Below are 12,901 nucleotides of genomic sequence, written 5' to 3'. Positions count from 1 at the left end.
TCGTATATGCATAAAGTATCTCTGGAAGGACACACAAGAAGCTCATGAGGAACTTCCCAGGTGGCACAGTGGTTAAGAATCCACCTGCCAACACAGGGGACACAGGTTCCATTCCCGGTCGGGGAAGATCCCACGGTCCACAGAGCCACTAAGCCCGTGCGCCACAGCTACTGAGCCTGCGCTCTAGAGCCCGAGAGCCACAACTGCTGAAGCCCATGTGCCTACAGCCCGTGCTCTCCAACAAGAGAAGCCACCGCAATGAGAAGCCCGCGCACCGCAGTGAAGAGTAGCCCCCAGTCGCCGCAACTAGAGAAAGCCTGCGTGCAGCAACGAAGGGTAAGCTGGGATGAAGTGAGAGAGTGGCATGGACATATACACACTACCAAATGTAAAATAGCTAGTGTGAAGCAGCCGCACAGCACAGGGAGATCAGCTCGGTGCTTTGTGACCACCTAGAGGGGTGGGATAGGGAGGGTGGGAGGGAGACGCAAGAGGGAGGAGATATGGGGGTATATGTATACGTATAGTTGATTCACTTTGTTATATAGCAGAAACTAACACAACATTGTAAAGCAATTATACTCCAATAAATATGTTGAAAAAAAACCCCAATGCAGCCATAAATAAATAAATAAATAAATTCATTAAAAAAAAAAAAGACAGTCATGAATTTGGTTGTTAATGGAAAGAACTAAGAAGCTGCCGCTAGGGTGGTCGTGGTGGGAAGAGGTTTTTGGATCTTTTAAAGCATTTAATCATGTGAATGCATTACGCATTTCAAAGTTGAGTTAAACTCTAAAAAAAAAAAGAAAAAAGGAAGAGAAGACTAGAAATAGAAACTGTATTAATGACTGTGTTAATTTATTTTTTAAAAAATTGAGGCCTCCACCTACACTCTCAACACTGTTTCCTCAGACCTCTCACAGATACTTGTTTCATTCATCATCTTCCTCCTGCATCTTCAACTCACCCTCTCTGTTGGCTTCTTCTCCTCAGCTGACAAATACGCTCAAGACTTTTATCCCATACAAAATTTTAAAATCCTCCACTGATGCTGTGTTCCCTGTTCCCTTCTAATTTTCCTTTAATTTCTCTCCTTCCGTGTTCAGACTTCTTGGTAGAATAATATGATGAACACTTGTGTCTCTATCTTATTCCACATTCCTTGTACACGCATTGTAGTTTGACCTCTGACCCCACCACACTGAGAAATCCATTGGATGTCTTTCAGACCTTCTTTTATTTATTTATTTATTTATTACTGAGATATAGTTGATATTATATTAGTTTCAGTCTTATAATGTGATACAAATTTTTTAAAGGTTATACTCCGTTTACAGTTATTATAGAATATTGGCTATATTCTCTGTGCTGTACAACATATCTTTGTAGCTTCTTTTATACGTAGTAGTTTGTACTTCTTAATCTCTTACCCCTATCTTGCCCCTCCCTGCTTCCCTCTCCACACTGGTAACCACTAGTTTGTTTTCTTTTTTTTTTTTTGTGGTATGCGGGCCTCTCACTGTTGTGGCCTCTCCTGTTGCGAGCACAGGCTCCGGACACGCAGGCTTAGCGGCCATGGCTTACGGGCCCAGCCACTCCGCGGCATGTGGGATCTTCCTGGACCGGGGCACGAACCCGTGTCCCCTGCATTGGCAGGCGGACTCTCAACCACTGCGCCACCAGGGAAGCCCCAATAGTTTGTTTTCTATACCTGCGAATCTGTTTCTTTTTTGTTATATTCACTAGTTTGTTTTATTTTTTAGATTCCACATATAAGTGATATCATACAGCATTTGTTCTTCTCTGTCTGACTTATTTCACTTAGCATAATACCCTCCAAGTCCATCCATGTTGCTGCAAATGGCAAAATTTTCATTCTTTTTTTTGTTCTTTTTTTTGGCTTAATAGTATTCCATTGTGTGTGTGTGTATTCATCCGTTGATGGGCACATGGGTTGCTTCCATATCTTGACTATTGTAAATAATGCTGCTGTGAACATTGGGGTGCATGTACCTTTTTGAATTAGTGATTTCCTTTTTTTTTTCAGATATATACCCAGGATTGGAATTGCTGTGTCATATGGTAGTTCTATTTTTAGTTGTTTTTTTTTTGGCTGCTTTGGGTTTTCATTGCTGCATGCAGGCTTTCTTTAGTTGTGGTGAGTGGGAGCTAGTCTTCCTTGCAGTACGCGGGCTTCTCATTGTGGTGGCTTCTCTTGTTGTGGAGCACGGGCTCTAGGCGCATGGGCTTCAGTAGTTGCAGCACATGGCCTCAGTAGTTGTGGCGCATGGGCTTAGTTGCTCCGTGGCATGTGGGATCTTCCCAGACCAGGGCTCGAACCCGTGTCCCCTGCATTGGCAGGCAGATTCTTAACCACTGTGCCACCAGGGAAGTCCCTATTTTTAGTTTTTTGAGAGAAACCTCCATACTCTTTTTCACAGTGACTGCACCAATTTACATTCCTACCAACAGTGCACAAGGGTTCCCTTTTATCCACATCCTTGCCAACATTTGTTATTTGTGATCTTTTTGGTGATACCCATTCTGACAGGTGTGAGGTGATATCTCATTGTGGTTTTAATTTTCAGTTCCCTGATGGTTAACAGTGTTGAGCATCTTTTCATGTGCCAGTTGGCCATCTTTATGTCTTCTTTGGAAAAAATGTCTATTCAGGTCTTCTGCCCAATTTTTAATTGGGTTGTTTGTTTTTTTGATGTTGAGTTGTATGAGCTGTTTATATATTTTGGATATTAATGCCTTATTGGTCATATCACTTGCAAATATTTTCTCCCATTCAGTAGGCTGTCTTTCTGTTTTGTTGATCGTTTCCTTGGCTGTGCAAAAGCTTTTAAGTTTAATTAAGCCCCATTTGTTTATTTTTGCTTTTGTTTCCTTTGCCTTAGGAGACAGATCCAAAAAAATATTGCTACTGAAAGAGTGTTCAGCCTATGTTTTCTTCTAGGAATTTTATGGTTTCCAGGCTTACATTTAGGTATTTAATCCATTTTGAGTTTTTTTTTATATGGTATTAGAAAATGTTCTAATTTCGTCCTTTTACATGTAACTGCTTTCGTCCTTTTACCTGTAGCTGCTTTTTTAAGGATTTTTTCATCTTCTTTAAACACTCTCATATGAAATATCACATAGCTCTGGATTCTTGGTAATTCTTTTGTTCCTCTTCTTGTTCCCTCTGTCCTCTCATGGATGTCAAGGTTCCCTAGTCGCCTGTCCTTGGCCCTTCTCCATCTACATTCTCCCTGGATGATTTCACCGTTCTCAAGGTTTAATCTATCACCGATTCAATCTTTTTTTATGGTCATTTTTTTTTACTAATGTTCAACATTTAACAAATAGATACTGTTCTTGACCCTCATAGAGTTTAGAAATGGATGGCTCCTGTACTAGAGATGTCAATCATTGCCTCCTATACTCACGTGACTTCACCCACAGTTTGTGCCTTTGTGTCTTGTGACTCTGATTGGAATAGCAGCATACGGCAGAAGGGGAATCAGTTCTCAGACTGAGGTAAGCTAATGACATTCTTTTTGAGAACTTGACCCTGCACCATCATGAACCATGCGGGCAGTGGTTTCAGACGCTGATTTAATAGCCCTAGTCACAATGTGGTCTGGCTGTACATTTTACTTTTCATCCTTCGATATCTATGATACCTCTATCATCTGATTGTTGAAAAATCTTAGTTTATTGAAACATTTACATTTTAATTAACTTGTAAAAAATAAAGCTGCCGTTTCAAAATTAAAACAAAAATCCCCCCAAACCGTAGTCTATCCATATCCACGGGGTATTGGTTCTAAGACCCCCATTGATACCAAAATTTGTGGATACTCAAGTCCCTTATATAAAGTGGCATAGTATTTGCCACTATCAAAAATCCCTCTTAGAAAAAAAAAAAAAAATCTCTCTTGGGGACTTCCCTGGCGGTCCAGTGGTTAAGACTTCACCTTCCAGTGCGGGGGGTGCAGGTTCAATTCCTGGTCAGGGAGCTAAGATCCCATGTGCCTCGAGGCCAAAAAACCAAACCATAAAGCAGAAGCAATATTGTAACAAATTCAATAAAGACTTTAAAAATGGTCCACATTAAAAAAAAAAAATCTAAAAAAAAAAATCCCTCCTAGAGTGCACGTACCTGGTGAGGATGTTTATGACCCCCATTTTCTAGATCAGGGAACTGAAGCTTAGAGAGATTAATTAGAACTGTTCAAAGTAGATTCCACAGCTGGAAAATGAGAGTGCCAAGGTTCAAATTCAGGGCCTGTGCTATTAACTACTGTGATTATGATGTGGCAGGCAAGAGAATCAGGAACGGGCAAGGAATCACACTCCCACTCACAAGTATGTAGACAGTGCACAGCTCAACCTCCCAGCCTTCCCCCGACACATACTCCCCCCTCCCATTCATTAGCACCCAAACAGAAAGGCAGAAAGGAATTGGAGCTGCTCCTCATAAAGGATGCCCCCAACTGAGGTGGGTACCAGAACAAAGTCTTTGGCAGATATGTTTACTTTGGAAGAAGAAGGCCAAGGGACACGATTCCTGCCCTCAGAAAACTTAGTCTAGTTTATACGCAAAGATCATTTCCTCAATTTGTCCACAAATGTGTGGTGTGCTCAGGGATTGTAATACATGTGCACATACACATCACTGTGTGTAGTAGATGTAATAGTCATGTAAATGCACGTGTATATGGAGAGCACTGTAGATTCTCTAGAAAAAAAGTCCTAGTAGTGCCACTCTACTTATTAATAATGTAATACCTCATAGAGCTGAGCTAAATGTACTTTCATCCTAGCTATGAGAAAAAAAAATGTTTACTAAATATGAGTACAACCTAGACTTTAAGGATTATTGGTTAAACTATTAAGGAATCTTTCAAAGTAGGCTCAAGCACTTAGAAGTATCCATTTACATGCAAAACCAAGGCTCAGGTAATTGCAAATTCCTTAAGGAGCATGCTAGGTAACACATGATTTAAGTTATATATATATATGTAAATAAATAAATATAAGCACACACACACACAAATGATAATATAACATTCCTTCAAAAATACTGTATCTAAGATTTTAAGCTAATTTAAACTGGAATTCCCTCTACTTCCTGAAATATTCCAAGCTAGTATGGCTTTATTACACATGAAGAAATAAAGTAATGAAAATTCTAAGAGCTAAGCAAACCGGTTATGAAAAGGTGAGAGATCAGTGTAATGAAGAAAATTAGTTGTCACAGCTCAAATTCTAAGATCATATACTGCAATTTAAAATGGAAGTGAGGAAGTAATCCAAAATAAATAATAAAAACAAATATCCATTTTAATCAATGTCTTATTTTCTTCCATTAATTATTTCCATCCTGTTTTAGCTAGAAGGATTTCATGAGGGAGACAAAGTGAAGAAAAGGGAAACACTCTTTAAAAATTATGAATTTCCTAGGACCACAGTAGAAAATATAAAAATTGGATCTGTAGGGGTTCAGAACCAGCCTCCCCCAAATGGGCTACTTTTGCATGAGGCTCATTTTGAACTAAATGCAATCGAGACCCTGCGGGTCCAGGAGAAACTCACTGCCGCTCTCTTAACTACCTAGAAGAATTTAAATTGGGGATTTTGCCTAGAAAAGGTAATTACCAGAGATAAAATTTATCTTAGGGGCCCCATCTACATGGCAGAACAAACATCTAATTATCAAGCATCTGCTCTCCTTAATGTCCTGTGAATGACCCTCCTGTCCTTGGAAGACCCAGACCCCTGCCCCATTCCTTAGCTCATGATGGTGTATATACCTCATTTTACCTTTCTGTCTCTGAACCTCTTGTGTATGTGGGGCCTTTGACCCTCTTTTGTGTGTGGATTCCCATACAAAGTTAAGTTTGATTTTCTCCTGTTTATCTGTCTCATGTCGACTTAATACTTAGAGCAGCAAGAAGAACCTAGAAGGATAGAAGAGAGTTTTCCTCCTTCCTGACAAGGGCTCAGTCTTGAAGGGAGAGATCTCGTCTTAATCTCCCACAATAATGCAGATTCTCCATTTGGTTGGAGGACGGGATAAAAGAAATGAGAAGGTACATTTCTGTGATCTTTAAAGTTCCACACCCTCAAGTAACCATTCAAGGCACTGCCCATTAAGGAGGGGACTAAGACACTCCCCTCATACCTCACAAATCAAAAAGGGGGACGGGGTCCAAGATTACACTAATGATTGCTCTTCTGCATTATAAAACCCAGTATGAAGTTTCAGTAAGGAGTGTTCTAGATTAGGAATTGGGCGTGTTCTCTGCTCACGCCCCTCACTGGCCTTGTGCCCCGTCTACTTGAAAGCTCAATGGATATGAAATGTAAGGGGCTGTGATGACTGTTATAAATGACACTGTTCCTACCAACACTAATTACCTTCAATGAACCAGGAACCCTAGAGTTCAACAAATGGTGAAGAGGACACTAAAAAAACCCCAAAGTGTTTTTAATGTTTCATCTTCTTAGTGTAGTTAGTCACGACTCACTTCAAATAAGAACACACATAAACCAAATTATTTTTTCTTCCCTGGCCTAACAGGCAAGCCTCAATTAAAAAAACAAAACAAAACAGAACATTTTTTGCTGAAGTAGCCTCAGGGAAAAAAGGGAAGAAGAAAGAAGACCACAGCTAAGTTTTTAGGTAAGACAAAAGTTACTCACTGAAGGAAGAGAAATTTTCTTCAGGAGCTGTCCAAGTTGATTGAAAAGATAATGGAAGTTTCCCCTGCTCATCCCGACATGTTGCCAGGGCTTTGGCGACAGTGGTTTGCTTGTCTCCATGGACAGAAGTGACTCAGGGGAGGGGAACTTTAAAATTACTCCTGTTTACCTAATAGAACTCAATGTTCAGAATTAAAATTGGGCCTGTCTAGTATATGAAAAAACCAAGGGAACAAGAAAAGAGTTGAACTACACCAAATGAGCAGAATCTTATTGTAAAGCCAATGTAATTTGACAACCAGGGTTACTATATGCTATTTCTTATTCTAAATCGTCTACCCAGGACCTCTGATCTGCTTAAATTTGTAGGAGTCAAAATCATCCCCTTCGAAAGGACTTATTCACAGATGACTCCTGGAGCAACTGAGGAGAAAAAGTAAGTCAGTCACAAAAGTTATTAAAACCTCCCTCCCTGGAGAACAATCTCATTGATCAAAGTACCATCGTGGTTTCCATGCTGGATTCAAGAATCTTGTCTCTAATTATGGATGGAATTATTACTTTTCTTCATGCTATTTTTAGGTATAGCTTAAAGCTGCCCGAAAGATGTGGAGAATTTTATGATGGAAGATAATTTCAGTTCACTCAAGCAACCTTGGTGAAGTCAGCAAAGAATGAGCTGAATTCACTGGATGCTGTAGGTGGGCTGCAGAACCTAGATCCTCCCTACAGTTGTATGCTGGGTTGTGTGTATGCATATGTGCATTCTTCTGGGGAAAAGGGCCATACTTTTGATAGAATTCTCAGAAGGACATGTAAACAAACTTTTTAAAGAGCTGCAGACCTAGAGGCTCCTTTGTGGTCGAATGAAAACACTTTCAATGAACGTGTGTCATTAACTTCCATTTGCGCCTGTGAACGTCCACAGGTTTCCATCCAAAGGTATTAATACCCACTGACTACAGTAAGGGTTTGGCGGCCTGTTTGTACAACACTTTCCAATTTTCAAAATCAAGTTATCTAGTACACACGGTGGGTTCCTAACAACAGGTCTCTAAAATTATCTCCAGCGATAGTTCAGGCCTTCACATTGAGGCCTCACAGAGAAGCCCATGGACTCTGATCTTTGGCTCCTGTCTTAGTCTCTCTGGAGCCTTAGTGTCTTCTAATTTAGGGAAAATAATGATAATACTGGCACCAAACATTCATATAATTGTTCGGAGTTGAACCAGTGTTGAACCAAAGAAGCTAATGTTTCTATTGGACTGGGCCATCTTCATGTCAGTTTCAGCACACCAATTAACACTGTCAACACCTTGTCCCTGCAAAACAAACAAACAAAAGTTAAATAACAAACAAACAACCCTAGCACTTTCTTCTAGGAGGTTTCTTATGCAAGTATAACAACTGAGGGCACCAGTACCTAGAAATGCCCTTCATACATCACCATCACCTGAGGTCCTGCCGCTCAAGGATAGAGCCATGGATTTCTTGCCCCAATTCCACTCCAACTAACCTGCCTTATCCTCTCTCTGTCAGCTTTTGTTCTCCTAGAGGAAAACACTTATCTCACTCCTTTATCCACCTCCTCTCCTGGTTTACTCACTGCAAGCAAGGGCTGAGATCACTTCCCCGGGCAGAAGGCGGGAGAGAAGGAAGATACTACTACATCCTACTACATATATTTTTGCTTTTCATCCAGGCACATACATATGGCAATGATCTTTGTAAACGTCTAAAACATAAAACTATAGTAAGGTGAAACATCACTGTGAATTACGTCACCAATCCTGAAAATGAATGGCCTTCCTCAACACTCTCCTTATCACTGATGCAAAAATTTTGCCTGAAATAATCAGAAGCTGTCTCAAATCTAGTTTTCATCACATAACTCATATGTTTAAGGACTTAGAGGGGGAGATCCTTATCATTTATCTCATAAATACATCCTACAGGTGACTGTTTTCAAGCCTCTGGAAATTTTTCAGTCACATGCATACCCCATAACCATCATTTTTAATGGTGTCTTCAGGTCAGTTTCAGTCACACTCACCTTACTCAGTCCCATCCGAACACGCCCACACTGAAGCCTCCCACTGTCATCCCAAGAAGACCCCTCTCTTTTCTATGATTTAGCACATGTCATACACTGCGATGTTGGGATCCCCTTCCTCAAGGGAAGGTCTCTTACTTCCCCCTCACATCTGGCACGGGCGGGCCTCAATGTTGCGGAACAGTGAATAAGCATTGTGTCCCCACCTCTGAGACACCGATTCACGTCCATCACGCTTTTCGCAAACTTGGCGGCAGATTCACGTTGTCTCTGCAGCCTTCTCTGATGGACCTGTTCTACACCAACCCTTCTGCTACTACCATCACCAAGCAGTCCTTCCGGCAACAGATACTCACTGAGCCTCTATCACAAGCCAGGCACTGCTCTCAGGCTGGAAACGAAGCAATGGACCAAACAGATAAAACTCCCTGCGCCTGGAGCATACATTCTAATAGGGGAGAAGTGGGGTGCCCTGGAAATCTCACACTCAATTTGAACTTCATTACAATTTAGTTGTTTTGAGTCTATATCGAGCCAAGTGACTGTCTAGACTCCTGTCGGAGATCTTCTGCAAAGATGGGTACCAACAACTCCTCCTAAACCTGCAGACATAGGACTACTCTTCCTGTCAGGAGGTAGACTCTTACTTCCTCTCTACCTGAACCTGAGCTGCCCTGTGACTTGATCAGCAGAATCATCAGAAGTGACTGCTGTGCCAGTTCTGGGCCTGGCCCTAAGAGGCCTGACAGCTCCCGCTGCCTGGAAAACCAGGTGCCATGTAAAGAAGCTCAGCCTATCCCGCCAGAGAGAAGGCCATGCGGAGAGAAGGCCCCGAGGATGAGAAGCGTGGCACTCCGGGTGACAGCCAGCGTGAGGCCGCAGACACCTGAGTGAGGCCACCTCAGACCTTCCAGCCACCAAGTGAACGCAGCCCCCTGAGTGAGCCCAGCAAACATCACTGGAGCAGAGATCACCCCCCATGATAAATTCCTGAACTTCCGCATCACGGCCAATAAAATGGGGGTTGTTTCAAGCCACTAAATTTGGAGGGCCGGGAGGGGGAGTTGTTGTTAGGCAGCAACAGCTTAGCCTTAACAAGACAGTGCTCTTAACCAGAGCCAGGGGTGGCATCTTCTGCATGTTTCTAAGCCTTCATTATGTCCATTATGGTTAGGCAAAAAGGAAACATCCAGTCAAAATCTGACGAGGGAATATTCATAAAACTAAATGGGGGAGGGGATTCTGGGAAGATGCCGCAGTATGAAGCACCAGGAATCTATCTCCCACCTAGACAACAACTGCATTGGTAGAATCTGTCTCATCCAACCATTTTGGAACTTTGAAGGCTTGCAACTTCCACGGGAAGACTTAGATGGTAAATTGTGGTGGATGTCAGTCAATTTGGGCTCTTAGCACAGTAGGAGCTACCCATCCTCCATCCCCAGCCCCTTGGCAGACAACTGTGCATGTTTTCCTGGAACCACTGCCCACAGCGTGTGGGAGCTAGGGTGGGCAAAAAGGACCCTGTCCTCCAAATATCGGCATCTCTGCTCTGAGTGCTGCTTCTGATCACAGAGCGCAGACAAGGTGGTGGGCGGCCACTGTCACTGTGCCTCCCTGACCCTATTGCAGCCCCTTCCCTCTGGCTGAAATGACTTCCAGGGGGATTAAAAGGCCAGACCCCTTCTCCTCCCCTCCCTTCCACCCCCTGGTCGTTTTTCTTTTTTTTTTTTTGGCCACGCCACGCAGCTTGTGGGATTTTAGTTCCCTGACTGGGGATTGAACTGCATCCTCAGCAGTGAAAGAGTGGAGTCGTAACCACTGGACTGATAGGGAATTCCCACCCCCTGGTCAGTTTTTACATTTCCCACTTTCTGGGGCCAGACATTAAGGACTGGGACATTCAAAAACAACTGCATGTATGGAGAAAATTAGAAAGTGACTGTGTGTGCTCAGGGAAAGGCTCAGAAAAGACTGGGAAGACCTTCAGTTTACACTTTGGCTGATCCTCAGCAAAGAGACTGCGTACCACAGTTAAAAACAAAAACAAACAATAAGGAAGACAAGCAAACCCTGAGAAAGGGGAAAATCTGGTTTCCAGAGTTATCACATTATTAAATTCAAAAGTCCAGTGTTCTTAAAAAAAAAATCACAAGGCATACAAAGGAACAGCAAAGTATGGCCCACTCAAAGGAATAAAACAAATCAGTAGAAACTGTCCCTGAAAAAAACCTAATGTCTGATAACTAGACAAAGATTTCAAAGTAACTGTCTTAAAGATGCCCAAAAGACTAAAGGGAGATATGGAGAAAGTCAAGAAAACAATGTGTAAACAAAATGGAAATATCAATAAAGAGAAAACTTATAAAGAACCAAAAAGAAATTCTGGAGCTGGAAAGTATAATTGAAATGAAAAATTTATTAGAGAGATTCAAAGAAGATTTAAGCAGACAAAAGACTCAGTGAACTTGAAGATAGGACAATGGATAGACCCTGATTGCTTGGTTTGCAAAAGGGATTCACTGAGGTGAGTTGTCATTGACTGAACGTATTTCAAACAAGTTCTGGTGGTATATTAGTTTTCTATTGTGTGTAACAATATTACCACAAATGTAGCGGTTTAAAACAACACATATTTATTATCTTATTATTTCTGTGGTCAAGAATCCAAGAACAGCTTTTCTGAGCCATGTACTTAGAGTCTCAGAGGGCTGCAATCAAGGTGTGGGCCAGCTTCTCATCTGGAGGCTCGAAAGGGGAAGGATCTGCTTCTCTACTTGCCTGGTTGTTAGTAGCAATCAGTTCCTTTTGGTTGTTTGGCTGAGAGCCTCATTTTTTTGCTGGCTGTCAGCTGGAGCTCAGCCCTCAGTGACTAGATGACACTTGTAGTTCCTTGCAACATGGAGTCATCCAATATGGCCACTTGCTCCCTCACAGCTAGAAAGGGAGAGACTCCAGCAAGATGAGCCTTACAGTCTTATGTAATGTAATTACATAATCACTTACATATAATCACATATCTCCCATCACCTACGCATATACTATTGGTTAGAAGCAAGTCACATGTCCCACCTACAAGTAAGAGAGGTGGAATACACAAGGGCGTGAACACCAGGAGATAGGAATCATGGAAGCCAGCTGTCAGTGGCCAGTCTGTCTACTACAGGTGGCTACTTGTTACCATGGCTCTACCATGGCTCAACCTTTTCCTAAGTTTATGGGTGTACAGCAACTGGAGTCTCTTACACTGCTGTTCGGAATGCAGTGGTAAACTTTGAGAAATGGTTTGGCAGCTTCTTGAAAAGTTAAAGACTTACCATATGACCCAGCCATTCCACTGCCAGATATTACTCAAGATAAATGTAAACAAACTCACATAAAGACTTGTATATGAATGTTCATAGCAGCTTTATTCATAAAACCCCCAAACGGAAACAACCCAAATGTTCATCAAAAGGTGAGTGGATTGACAAAATGAGGTATATCCATACAATGGACTATTTCTCAGCAATAAAAAAGGAACGTATTAGTGATATACACAACTAAGTGAATGACTCTCAGGATGTTATGCTGAGAGAAAGAAGCCAGACCAAAAAATGTACTTCCTGTATGATTCCATTTATATAAAATTCTAGAAACCCAAATTAATCTATAGTGCTACAAAGCAGATCCGTTGTTGCCTGGAGTGAGGGATAGATGGTCTACAAAGGGGCACTTGGAAACTTGTGGGGGTGATGAAAATGTTCTGTATCTTAATAGTGGTGGTAATTCACAGGTGTACACATCCATCACACTCATCAAATTGTATGCTTTAGAAGAATGTAGTTATTGAACATAAATTATACCTCAATAAATTTGATTAAGAATAAGAATTAAATGAAAGAATCAGAGACATGAAACTAGACACTTGGAAGAGAAAGTAATGTTGATACTGAGTATAGGTGATTTTAAACATAATTCGCCAATTTACCATTGTCATCTCTCTCGTGCATTAGCTAAAAAAAAAAAATAGAGCTACATGAAACACTTCAGATACTAATTCTTTTCAAGGTGTTAATCAGTTTGCTTTAAATACAACAAAGGGGTCATTTATCACTAAAAATTACTAGAGATGTAAAACATTTGTCATACCTGTTGACTATCTTATTT

Source organism: Stenella coeruleoalba (genome assembly GCF_951394435.1).
Source record: "Stenella coeruleoalba genome assembly, chromosome: 16".
In the NCBI taxonomy this organism is placed as follows: domain Eukaryota; kingdom Metazoa; phylum Chordata; class Mammalia; order Artiodactyla; family Delphinidae; genus Stenella; species Stenella coeruleoalba.
Note: the sequence above shows the minus strand (reverse complement) of the source record.